General features: G+C 36.4%; 1 long non-coding RNA gene across 1 annotated transcript; it reads left to right on the forward strand.

Annotated features, from left to right (window-relative positions):
* LOC131940518 (uncharacterized) lies at nt 1-4,516 on the forward strand. Its single transcript, XR_009386556.1, has 3 exons — nt 1-19; nt 2,342-2,443; nt 4,392-4,516. It is a non-coding gene; the product is annotated as an uncharacterized LOC131940518 (long non-coding RNA).
* Nucleotides 4,517-13,743: the final 9,227 nt, after the last annotated feature.

The following is a 13,743-nucleotide window of genomic DNA, read 5'->3' on the forward strand; positions in this document are numbered from 1 at the left end:
GTCATATGTTCATTTCAATGTATGTGTACGACGCTGTCATGTATTGATCGTACTGACAAATATAAAAAAGCGCATACGAATGTTACTGTCATATTATCTACTACACGCCGCTATTTAGTTGTTTTATTTTCAACTTTTCAGTAATTCATAATTTGTGAATTCGACAGTACAAATGCTGCCGCTGAAAATATTTGCTTTAAAACACGACCCCCCCCCCCCTTTCCCCCAACCCCTACCCTACACACCCCCCCGTGAAAGTAGCCTCCTCTTAGTTACCTTCTCTAAGTTTTAAATCGTTTCTAACTAAATTATCTGCCCCTAATAGCCGTCACTAAACCCGGCTCTATGATTGTAAACATTTAGCGTGACCACAGCTCACCAGACCATGTGGTGGGTGGGGGTGGTAGTGATAGAGAGGAAGAGAGGGGACTGCAAGGCGCGCTTGCAGCTTGTTTTCTAACGTCTCCCAGAAGAGAATTATATATATATATATATATATAGATATAGATACAGATGATTTTAAAATAAACATAAAGACACAACGCAAGTTTTTTTTCTTCTTTTTTATTTCGACTTACATTATTTATATATGATGCATACTAAATATAGTTTTGCTGTTGAGTAACATAAGGTTGAATAACGTATCACATATTAGCTTTAAAAAAAAGGAGGGCGGGGACATGACCGGGGGTAATTAACAGGGGTAACACCCAGCTACCGCCCATATGAGTATTGAAGATGTTTCTGCATTTGCAATCGGAAATAGATGTGAAAAATTAAAACCTCATTAAGTTATTATGCATGTATTGAATCAACTATGTCTTCGTCACTTGCTCCTAGACGAGTCACTATGTTTTATTGATAACACCATGTTAAGAAAACGTGTTGCGTTGAATCGGATAATTAATAAACGGATCTACTCCTCCTCTCCCTCCCCCGCACCGTGACCTTTTTTTATATCTAGTACAAACGCGGCGCGTAATTAGGGCTTGTACTTAAAAGTAAAATCTTAAAAATAAGCAAAAAAAAAAATACCACAACAGAGTTAAGATGGTTCACAAACTGTTTAGTGTTGTGCTGGTTGTGCTTATGTTTCAACTCTCTCGACAAAGTAGACGTGAGTATAATGGAGTTTTATAACTCGCTATACGAACTCGTGATTTTAGAATTAGGAATCGTATGCTCTACCGTCCGACACATTTACCCACTAGCAAAACATTATGGACCAATAATAATTAGATGATTAAAATCTTTCTTCGTTTTATAGGATTGACTCGGGGTATAGACAATATTTTAAATCCATTTTTAATTGCTTAAACTTTTTAAAAGAGAATTGAATCTCTTAGACAAAAGAATTGCACACCAACTGAACGCCAAATAAAATGTGTATAATATTGCGGAATATTATTAGTACTTTATAAATTCGAACTTTTTTTTTGAGAAATCGAAAATAGCAAAAATTGCTACTTCCGGTCAACGGAAGTTACTAAAAATTTGAAAGAAGGCAGAGTATTAGTGTGAAATTTCATTTAGCTATCTGAAATAGTACTCAAGTTATAGGTTTTGAAAAATTCAAAGTTGAAAAAGTTCCACTTCCGATTATCGGAAATAGCTGAAAAGTTGATACAGATGTACAAATTTGATATAATACTTATATATATATGAAATTTCCTCAACCTAACTATAACGGTACTCAATTTATCGTGTTTACGGAGGTGTAAAACGTCGAGATTTGCAAACAAATATCGATTTTTTTGCACGATTACAATACTTTCTCTATATTTCGTATACGAGAAAGTAAAAATAAAATAAAACATTAGAAAAGTAAAAAAAAATGCTTTCGCTTTGTTCAGTTATTTAAAATCCTAAACAATGATAAAGATAGATTACAAAATGTATGCTAACTTATAGAGAAATATAGCTTACGTTAAATAGTGATTTAAAAAAAAGAATAGTAAAGAATGCAGTTAAAAAGAGGGGGGGGGGTCAAAACTAACGTCGACTGACCTTCGCGTTATATGAGTTATATCAAAAAAGTGTCCCACGTACAAAACCATCATAACGCATGAAAAAAGGCCAAGAACTATCCGGGAGGTCACAAAAAATAGGCGCTATCTTCGGGAAAACTCTGGATGGCTTTTAGAAGTGAACAGTCCGAATTCCTTATATATACATTGGTAATGTAAAAAACAATGACTATTTTCCAAACAAATTGTTGAGGTACTTAGGCTACTTTTTTTCCAAAAGACCAGGATGGATGGATGGGTGCTTAATATTAGTTTTTAAAATTAAAAAGCAGTTTTTATTTATATATTATATCAATTTGCTAATTTTTTATTAGGTAAAAGAACTGCGTCGAAATGAAAAACTTCCTACTAATTGTATTGCTGAGCAACGCTCTCCTGAAATTTGAACTCACCTCAACTACTGCAGGACAAACGACGTAATGATACTTTTTTATTTTCATAATCTCAATGTAACAAAGTGGTTACTATAAATTCGATGGCATTAAAGCAGAGGCGTAGCGAGGGGGGGGGGGGGCGGGGGGTGCGGACAGCACCGGGTGACACCATTTAGGGGGGTGACACCAAGGCAAAAAATAGTAAAACATATAGAGAAAAAGTTGAAGGGGGGGGGGTGCAAATCGAAGATTGAAAGTTTGTCCCTGGGAAGAGTCGCTACGCCTCTGAGGGGGTGACACCATTAAGTGCCGCACCGGGTGACACCCGACCTCGCTACGCCACTGCATTTAATTATTGTTTTGTATTATGTAGTTCGACAAGTCCCTGCTGTAACAGAAACCATACGTGCGTGTATATTTACTAATACACGCAGTTTTATTCTTAAAATGGTTTTAATAGTTATCTATATTAGTATTATATAAGCTTATCCGTCCTGCTGCGCATCCTTCCATTCTTCCTATCGCCCATTCATATATCCGCATTTATCCGTCTATCTACTCATACATCTATCCACACAAATACTTTTTGTTTTAGGGGATATGCTCCTTTTTTCTATTTTAAGAACTTAACATCTGAAGCCTTTTAAATAAAATTCCGCTGGTTATCACATGCAAGTAAGTGCTAATCAGCAAAACTAGATTTGCAAACAATTTTGAAAAAATAACAGAAATTTTGAATTATTCGTCGATTAAAAAAAAACGCTTCTTTGAAATCTTTTAAGTGTGCATTTAAAAGACGCATATTTACATTTCTTAAATTTCAGTATATGTTAATTATTTTATTTCGACACATTTTTGATAGATCTACTGGTATGAATTTTACAATGTACAACAAATTGCATACCAATTATGAAAAATTTGATAACTATTTTACTAACAAAATTTTTTTTTATTAAACTATTACAATTTCCTTGTGGCTAAAGTTTTATTGTTGCATGAAGAATAAATATCGAAAATATTGTGGGAATTGCATTATTAGTAGGGGTCGGCGTGGTCGAGTCGGTAAAGCTCATGGTTGCTAAACCGAAAAGTCTCGAGTTCGAACCCTCGGGCAGATGAGGCTCGTTAGCTGGGGACAGCCACTCTTCTAGGAGAGACAACTCAAAAATTAAACAACTGCTGCCTTGTAGTTTGTTCTTGGTTGGACAAAGGCTATGGAAGCAAATCCAAAAAGAAAAGCAGGCTGAAATCGGAGTCAATGGCCTCAATGGCGCATAACCAGTTGACACGTAACGCTTAATTGTGTTGGAGGCGTGGTCGAGTCGGCAAAAAGCTCATGGTTGATAAATTCGAACAAAGTCTCGAGTTCAAACCCACTGGCATATAAAACTCGATCCCCTTCAACACTAATAATTAAGAACGAAGAAGAAGAAGAAGAAAAAAAGCATTATTAGTAATAGAAAAAGTAGTAGGCTTTTAGTATTATAATTTTAAAACTATAAACTAAGAAAAACGGAAAATACAAAAACAAATTAGGTCAGGTAAATACCATTTCTGTAATTTCAGTGTAATTTGAAAAGCCAATAGAAGGATTTCGGTGTTACTAAGCTAACGTAAAATACGATTTGCAAATACTGGAGAAATCCAGCTTTCCAATGATGCTAAATGCAATATGATTGCGAATGACAAACATTTCGTGGCGAGCTAGTAAGATAGTAAAATAATTAAATTTTTTTTAAAATTCCTATATACGGTCACCAAATTTTCTTTTTAAAAACATTTTGAAACTCTAATTCTGTTATTTTCTAAATAACGAATAGAAAACGAATCCAAAAGTGCAAGAACCCCATTACGACAAAAAAAATTGTATTAAAAAATTATGAGCGTAACTTTAACTTTAAATTATAAAAGTCTCCTTATGAAACATTTTATGAAATTACATGTTTAAATTCTATATTAATTTTTCTGCAATGTTCTTTGTATATTCTAGATGTTCTCAAAGATGTCCTGAAAGGTTGCGTTGTATGTGTAGAAGAATTAATAGTGTATCGAAAATTAACTTTATTCAAAATCAAAGATGTACACCATATTAAAGAAAATAAACTGCAGATTTTTTCTTTATTACCATTTTTTGTCGTTTTACTATGAAAATGTATGTGGATTTGATAAAACTGTGTAGTGTGTGTGTTTGGTGTGTAGTGCAATTTGCTTTTGCCATAGTAGCCATAGTAGCAATAGCAGCCATAGTAGTTATAGCCGCCATAGCCGCCCTAGCCGCCATAGCCGCCATAGCCGCCATAGCCGCCCTAGCCGCCCTAGCCGCCCTAGCCGCCATAGCCGCCCTAGCCGCCCTAGCCGCCATAGCCGCCATAGCCGCCCTAGCCGCCCTAGCCGCCATAGCCACCATAGTAGCCGTAGCCGAAGCTGTAGCCGTAGCCGTTTAGGCCGTAGACTCCGATTTCAGCCTGCTTTTCTTTTTGGATTTTTTTTTGTTTGACCAAAAACAAACTACAAGACAGTAGTTGTTTGCTTTTGTAGTTGTCTCGCCGAGGAGAGCTGCTGTCCCCAGCAATCGAGCAACTTCTGCCTGAGGGTTCGAACTCGAGATTTTTCGGTTTAGCAACCATATGTTCGATCAAGTCGACACCTTGAATACCTTTGAATATTATACGTAAACCGCTCTACACCCATACCTTTGTCGCAGATGTGAAATATAATGAGAATAAAATATCACCTCCTCATCGCTCACAAAGTGTTGCCACGTGCAATTGACAGATCAAACCAACACACCAACTAACCTCTTATGTTGTAGCTTACTTATTCAGACATCATGTGTGTGTATGTATGCGTGCGTGCGTGCAAGCGCGCGTGTACGTGTGCGTGGGTGTGTAAAAAAAGTTTCCCTTTCAAACCTGACGGTCTATGGGGCAAGTGAAGTAGAGTTCACTTGTTTCTTTGACCTCGGTATATGGAGAGATAGTGTGGTCAGCACTATGCCCAGCCGCCTTCACTTTCCCTAACGTGAGTTAGGTACCCATCAGAGTGGACTCAGGGACGGTCTACACGGATTCGAACTCGAGACTTACGGGTTAGCAGTACAGCTCTCTACCGCTAGACCACTCCGTCCCGTGTGCGTACGAGTGTGTGTGTGTGTAATTATCGGATAAGGTGTACGTTTGGTCATAGGCAATGGCGTTTTTCCCACGTTTTCTTTAACTTGCTTTCTCTGTGTCTGTGTTTCTGTGTTTGTCTTTCCAATCCAATCTTGCGATCGAAATTTCTGGCACTTCCCAGTTAGCTAGCGCGCTGAAATTTTCAGGGAAGCTTTGTTTTGGATGACAATTGAATATTCTATTGTTTTTATTACTAAATTAATCCATGGAAACATTTTATTGATCATTTTAGACCGCTATATAATTGTACCAAAAAAACGTGGGGGAAAAGGGACATTACCCAGTAACTGTAATTTGATGAAAACAAGGTTCGGCACTCCCCCTCTTTTTGCTTACTGAGTAGTTGTCACGCTGTGTTTGTGTACAAACAACCATAACGTAACAACTGGTGGCCAGTATGGGGGAGACGATATGGTCGAGTGGTTGGGCACACGATTGCTATCCCACTCGACACGGGTTCAAATCTATGTGTTCTAGTCAGTAACGTATTCACACAACGTGTTTTTTACGAGTTGTCTTTTTACGAGTTGTCTTTTTACGAGTTGTCTTCGTTTACCCAAAAAAAAAGTGAAAAGATAAAATCGATAGCAAGATTTACATGCAAACAAACAGACAAACACTAAAAAGTAGAAAATAATAATCATTAAAAAAGTTTTAAAAAACCCACGTTTTCTGATTGAACTAAAAAGTAGAAAATAAATACTATACATCACAATAATGCAAGCGATCACTCTACTATAAGCTATCAAAAACGTGGGGCGCTGTGATTTTCTTACAGTTTCTAATACTGTTGACTCTCTACAAGCTCCCTAATAAAAGTCAATAGTATTATCTAATCAATAGTAATATAACTTTTACTTCGGCGACCCACGTTTTTGATAGCTTATAGTAGAGTGATCGCTTGCATTATTGTGATGTATAGCATTTATTTTCTACTTTTTAGTTCAATCAGAAAACGTGGGTTTTTTAAAACTTTTTTAATGATTATTATTATCAGTTTAGACGTATGTTTATGTATGTTTGTGTATATTTACAGGTACGTATGGGAGTACACTGTAATTCACGTTCAAAGATACATGTTTGTTGAGATTATCTAGTTGAGGCGTGTGGGAAAAATGTTTGTAAATGTCGGCGTTTATTGCAGGGGTTGTGGTTTGAGTTTGGGTAAGTTAGGAGTGTGTATTTTCGAGTGTTTTTTTTTATGTCTTTGCGAGTGTGTATGTTATAATGTTTTTGTTTTAATGTTTTTGTGTTTGAGTCTGTATTTGAGTTTGTATGTGTTTTCCGAGACAAAATTAATTTTGTTAATCATTGTTGCCTGTGCCAGACAGAACAACAAAGAACTATCCAGTCCACGTATCATTGTTCTCAATGCAATGCTTAAGCAAGGATTGTTTTTCTTTAATAACCTGGTGAAACTCGTGAGGGTATGTAATTGAAAATTGCATTAATAACACTGATCCATGGATCTAGTTTAGATGCTGGTTAGTAATTAGTTCAGGTTTACGATTATTGATTGAACAGGAATTTAATTTAATAAAACGAATGATACACTGTTTGACAATTTTAATTAGAGTATTTTATCTCAAAGATACGTCTACGTAGACCTGTCAATAATCCGCGTCACCACTAGACGCCAACTCTGCCTTTGACAGGATTAAAAACAGTATTAATTATGTTTCAGAATTCCAACCTGATATATATATATATATATATATATATATATATATATATACTAGCGTACCCGTCCCCCGCGCGTTGCCGCGGGGATAGAAGAAAGTTCGGGATATAGACATGTTTTTTAATCAGTTTTTACATACTTGAAAATTTTTAAAAATAATATGAAAAAAGATTTGCACACCAAGTGAACGGCAAACCATATGTATAATAGTTCGGAATACTAGTCTATTTATATAATTCTCTTCTGGGAGCCGTTAGAAAACAAGCTGCAAGCGCGCCTTACGATCCCCTCTCTTCCTCTCTATCGCTACCACCCCCACCCCCCCACCCCCTCACATGGTATGGTGAGCTGTGGTTCACGCTGTTTACATTTTTCAATCATAGAGACGGGTTTGGTGACGGCTATTAGGGGCAGATAATTTAGTTTGAAACGATTTTAAACTTAGAGGAGGTAACTAAGAGGAGGCTGCTTTCACCCGGGGGGGGGGGGGGAAGGGGGGTTTAGTGTTTTTAAGCAAATATTTTCAGTGGCAGCATTGGTACTGTCGAATTAACAAATTATAAATTACTGAAAAGTAGAAAAAAAACAACTAAATAGCGGCGTATGATACGCAGCGGGTCGGAAATAGCTTAAAGTCCTACTTCAGGCCAACTGAAATTATTCAAAATTTGAAAGAAGGGAGATAATTAGATGACTGTGAACACGATAACTTGAGTACCGTTACAGCTTGGTTGATGAAATTTCAGATATATGTATTATATCAAATTTGTAGTTCTGTATCAGCGATTTCCGGTAACCGGAAGTGACACTTATTCTACTTTAATTTTTTCAAAATCCTATTACTTGAGTACTATTTCAGATAGATAAATGAAATTTCACGTGTAAGTAAAAGATCTAATTCTCTGCCTTTTGACAAAACATGAGTAATTTCCGTTGACCACAAGTAGTAATTTACGCTATATTTCATGCATTTGAATTTATTCAGGGACAGTGAAACTATTTTTTAAAAAAAATATAGGACCTCTATCTTCATTTATGATTTATTAATTAAAATAAGATTTTAAAAAAGTAATTAGAACAGGTTTTCTATTATATTATATGGAAAAAAACTTATGAATATACTAAATAGTTTTAATTATTTCTCATTCTAAACCTATCGAATAAATGCAAAGTAATCTTTTATATAACCTACATAATTAACTTTTCTTCTAATAATAACAAACTCTTAATAAAAACTATTAATCCTACAAATATTAGAGTAGTCTCCCTTGACAGTTTCTATTCGAATGTATATTGTGTTGATTTTAAATTAGTTATATAAGTAAACATCTCTTTGAATATTTATTTTAAATAAACTGGGAGTGATCTACCCTAAACTTTCTCGAATATTCTTATATAACACTACGGGTGATGGCAACTCAGGACATAGACAATGCTTTTAATCCATTTTTAATTACTTAAACTTTTTATAATAGAATAGAATCTCGTAGAAAAAAAGAATTTTACACTAAGTGAACGCCAAATAAAAAGTGCACAATAGTGCGGAATATTATTAGTATTTTATAAATTCACATGCGTATTTTTGAGAAATCGGAAATAGGGTAAATTACTACTTCCGATCGATGGAAATTACTCAAAACTTAATAGATGGCAGAGAATTGTATCTTTTACTTACAAGTGAAATTTCATTTATCTATCTAAAATAGTACTCAAGTTATAGGCTTTTGAAGAATTCAAAGTAGAAAAAGTTCCACTTCAGTTATTGGAAATCGCTCAAAAGTTGATACGGATATATGATTTTGATATAATACTTATATATGAAATTTTATCAACCTTGCTGTAACGGTACTCAAGTTATCGTGTTTACAGACACACACACAGACACGCAGACATACGGACAAGATTGCAAAACTATGTTTTTCCGACTCAGGGAGCCCTAAAACGTCGAGATTTGCAAAAATCTCGATTTTTTTTGCACGATTATAAGACTTTCTCTATACTTCGTATATACAAGAAAGTAAAAAAAGCATGCCAACAGTATAGTCAAAGAAGTAATACTTGTATGGTTAACTAAATAACAGATTTGCTATACCGCGCAAATATGTCAGCACATCTGTTTGATCATATGTCAGTACATTTGTTTGAGCATATGTCAGTACGTTTGTTTGACCATAAGGGGTTGGCGTGGTCGAGTCGGTAAAGCTCATGGTTGCTAAACCGAAAAGCCTCGAGTTCGAACCCTCGGGCAGATGAGGCTCGTAAGCTGGTGATTGCCACTCTTCTAGGAGAGACAACTCCAAAATTAAACAACTGCTGCCTTGTAGTTTGTTCTTGGTTGGACAAAGGCTATGGAAGCAAATCCAAAAAGAAAAGCAGGCTGAAATCGGAGTCAAGGGCCTCAATGGCGCATAACCAGTTGACACGTAACGCTTAATTGTGTTGGAGGCGTGGTCGAGTCAGCAAAAAGCTCATGGTTGATAATTCAAACAAAGTCTCGAGTTCAAACCCAGTGGCAGATAAATCTCGATCCCCTTGAACACTATTAATTAAGAACGAAGAAGAAGAAGAAGAAGACCATATTGTAATTTTTCGTGCAGCATTCTGTATAGGTTCTCAGCTGGGTAGCTTGCTCCTGCGACACATTTCAAGAAAGTTATCTTTTGCCGTGTGCAGTTCATATGTAGACATTTAAGTAAACGCCACATGATGAGGTGACTACATCGGAGGAGAGACTGAAGACTGTAATGCCATCCTTCACAAATATCATTTGTTCGTGCTACACCAAAGCCAATCGTGTGTATTTGATTCCAGTTTTAAAAATTAATCCGTACCAAATAATGACAAAGCGCTTGTTATTAAACGCCCGCATTGGACAACCCACCTGTGATCACAGACCCTCTGCTGAGAAAACACATGTGGTCAAACCCCCTATGATCAAACCCCCTATGGTCAAAGCCCCAATGGTCAAAGCCCCTATGGTCAAACTCCCTATGGTCAAACCCCCTATGGTCAAACCCCCTATGTTCAAACCGCCTATGGTCAAACACCCTATGGTCAAACCCCATATGGTCAAATCCCTTATGGTCAAAGCTTCATATGGTCAAACCCCCATCTGTTTTCAAACCCCATATGGTCAAAGCACCTATGGTCAAACCCCCTATGGTCAAACCCCTATGGTCAAACCCCTATGGTCAAACCCCCTATGGTCAAAGCACCTATGGTCTAACCCCCTATGGTCAAAGCACCTATGGTCTAACCCCCTATGGTCAAAGCACCTATGGTCAAAGCACCTATGGTCAAACCCCCTTTGGTCAAAGCACCTGTGGTCAAAGGTCCGCGCACCCACATTTTCTTTCACTTCTCGTACATTTCAGTACTGTATTTAAATTGCGATGCATCGAACATCCAGACTATCGATACAAAATAAACAGATAAGAAATTTTTTTGTATGATGAAATTTATATGTATGTAAGGCGTGGTGAAAGAAATTTTGCTTTTTGTGTTGCTAAAGATTGGGTAAACGACAGCCAAATCGCTTGACGTCATTTATGGACCTCTCTCAAGGCCCGTGATTGAAATGATTAGTTATACAAAAGAATGAAAATTCTAGTTTTACAGCCATCTACTCAAGTCATAAAGGAAAATGTAGTGCCTACTACAGAATAACTTAATATCTTGTTTTGCTTATTCACTATATTAGTTTTAAATTTAACAACATAATAACACGTACTTATAACGTAACGCATTACAAAGTTACATTTTTTGTTTCATGAATAAAAGATGAGACCTGGCTAAAACAACGTCACCACTGCTCCTGAAAGTTTTGGCTATAAAAGCCGGACGTGTTGACCACAGACGGTACCTTCTGCACCACAGCACCGACGTCTTCACGTGACCTCAGCCAACACAACCAGCATCATGATGACCAAACTCGCCATCTGCCATCAATAGAATAATCACCTACGTGATTTTGGTGTGTGTACCACATGACTTTAGTAGCATTACTTAAATAGCAAACTAGGCATTCTATTTTATCTGTCCTTCGTTCACTTGTTGCCAACAGCAGTCAAACATTTGAACCAAAAATATATTACTTTTTATTACTTTTTAATTACTTTATGTATACATTACAAGTTAGCATACGGCATATAAATAACGAGCTGACCCGCGACGTAGCATACGCCGCTATCTAGTTGTTTTATTTTCTACTTATCAACAATTCACCTGACAGGTGGGGATGAGGGTGGTGGCTAAGCTGCGTAGTGTTTTCTATGGTCCCCATAAAGAGGATCATATATACTACCCCACCCACATGCCCCCCACCCCAGAATCTCGTCTTACTTATGGCTATACGGGCCTCTCTGGTAGTTTGGGTCGAACTGTTGCCACGTGTACATTTATTATGGTAATTCATTATGGGAACAACATATTTCTTTACAAGAAGCGGCCCCAGCCTAAAGGTCTTGCAATAAAACGATCGCGGCAATAAAAGCTTTCAACGATACGTTTTCTAGCAATTAGGTTAGTAGGAAACTTAAGCTATAGTTACATAATGAAAGAAAGGTTAGATTTCGCTCGCGCGTTACTGGTTTCCAATATTAAGTAGGAAACTGCGTTACTGGTTTCCAATATTAATAGGAAACTTAAGCTATAGTGTACGACATGAGAGAATAGTGCACGTTACTGATTTCCAATCTTTAGAGCAAAATTTGATTTAAATGCTTATTGTTGTATTACTATACAAAGCGTGACATCAAGACACGGCTACAGATTGTTTGATCAAATCATGTTATCTTACGCCTTGTCTCATTTTCTCTATAGTATAATTGTTAGTAGATGCTTTTACTATTGATATTGTGCTTAAATAACAATTGTAAGGTATGAATAAAATAAAAAAATAAAAAAAGGCAATATTACAATGACAGCAATCAAGGTCCTAGGTGCTTTGACCACAGGTGCTTTGACCATAGGGGGTTTGTTTCACAAATAAATAATGTAGATGTACTTTAAATTACATAAATAGAAAGGATAACAAACGATAAAAAAACCATACCAACAGTGCAGTGAAAAAAGTAATAATTGTAATGTTTAGATGACTTGTATTTATATATGAATAAACATATTATTATATCCTGCCGCAATTTAAAATATAATTCCATAACATTAAACTTAATGAAAATATCTAATTTCCAAACTCAAATATTTCTTCTTTTCCCTTTTGTGCCCAAGACACATGGGGCCGTGTTCACTTTTGTCGGTCTCCTGCACATTTTTTGTAGTCTTCCAAGACAGTCATCGGGTCCCCCATGACAGTTTCCTTGAGTCCCCCAAGCCATTCTTGATTGAATCCTCAAGACAGTTTCCTTGCCATGCTTCTCCATGCGGCTCCATGCCTCCAAATATTTGGTAACATAAAAGTTTTCTTAGAACCTGGGCCACCGACAAGTCTTCTAGAAAAATCTTCTTCAAGATTTTGATTTCTTATGCCCCAGATGGAGAGTTAACGAAATGCCCTGTCACGCTTGGGGAGGGGTGAGGGAACGAGGGACAATTGGGCATAAAATAAATCTTACTTGAAATGAATTGCATGCAGAAACATTATTTCAAAATTATTCCTAACGAAAGTGTAGCACTATTTCCTATTTTTCTGATCACCAGCTAGGTACTGTAAACTAATGGCAGACTATGGTTCATGTGATGCCATCATGCCCATGTTCTACTACAACCCATCCACAAACGACTGTGAACTGTTCTTCTTCGGGGGCTGTGCAGGAAACAGAAACAGGTTTGATACAAGGCAAAATTGTCTCCGCACTTGCGTTATTAACTGATGCCTTGAAGTCACAGTGAAATAAATACAACACTTTTGAATGTGAATACTGCCGTTATATTTGACAATGTGTGGATAAATAAACAAATAAACTGACTTTCACTTTTTATCTTCATTATTTACATACAGAATTTTTTTTTACATTTTTTTATATTTTTTACATCTAAACAGTAACTTAATGATATAGGTAGGAAGCTTATGTAGTTTGTACCAGTGCTAAAAAAAGGTTTCGAGTTATAAAATACTTTTGAGCAATTTTCTATAACTCATATTTTACATTATTATATTATCTTAAAACTCCGCGTATTTCTTAGCATTCGTTCTGACAGTACTAGCAATGATCGAGAGAGTGATCAGGAGAAATCATAAACTATTTATCTTAAGCCCTTGAACGCATTCTGATAGTTTCCCACTTTTCTTTGTGCGTCCATTACCTCATGAGACAACTGAATGAACCATACAACTGCTCTGATTTATAGTTGTAGAAAATACAAAAGGAATATAAAAATAGATGCATTATAACGTAACTATATAATTCAATCTATCAATCAAACATACTGAAATGACATGACAGTCAACGTTCCAGATTACAATTCGCCTCACACCTTGAGAGCTGCATGGCTACGTTTAAATCGGTACCACTTTATCTAACTAAGGG

Source organism: Physella acuta, unplaced genomic scaffold, assembly GCF_028476545.2.
Source record: "Physella acuta isolate Inbredline_101_S28 unplaced genomic scaffold, ASM2847654v3 ptg000320l, whole genome shotgun sequence".
Taxonomy (NCBI): domain Eukaryota; kingdom Metazoa; phylum Mollusca; class Gastropoda; family Physidae; genus Physella; species Physella acuta.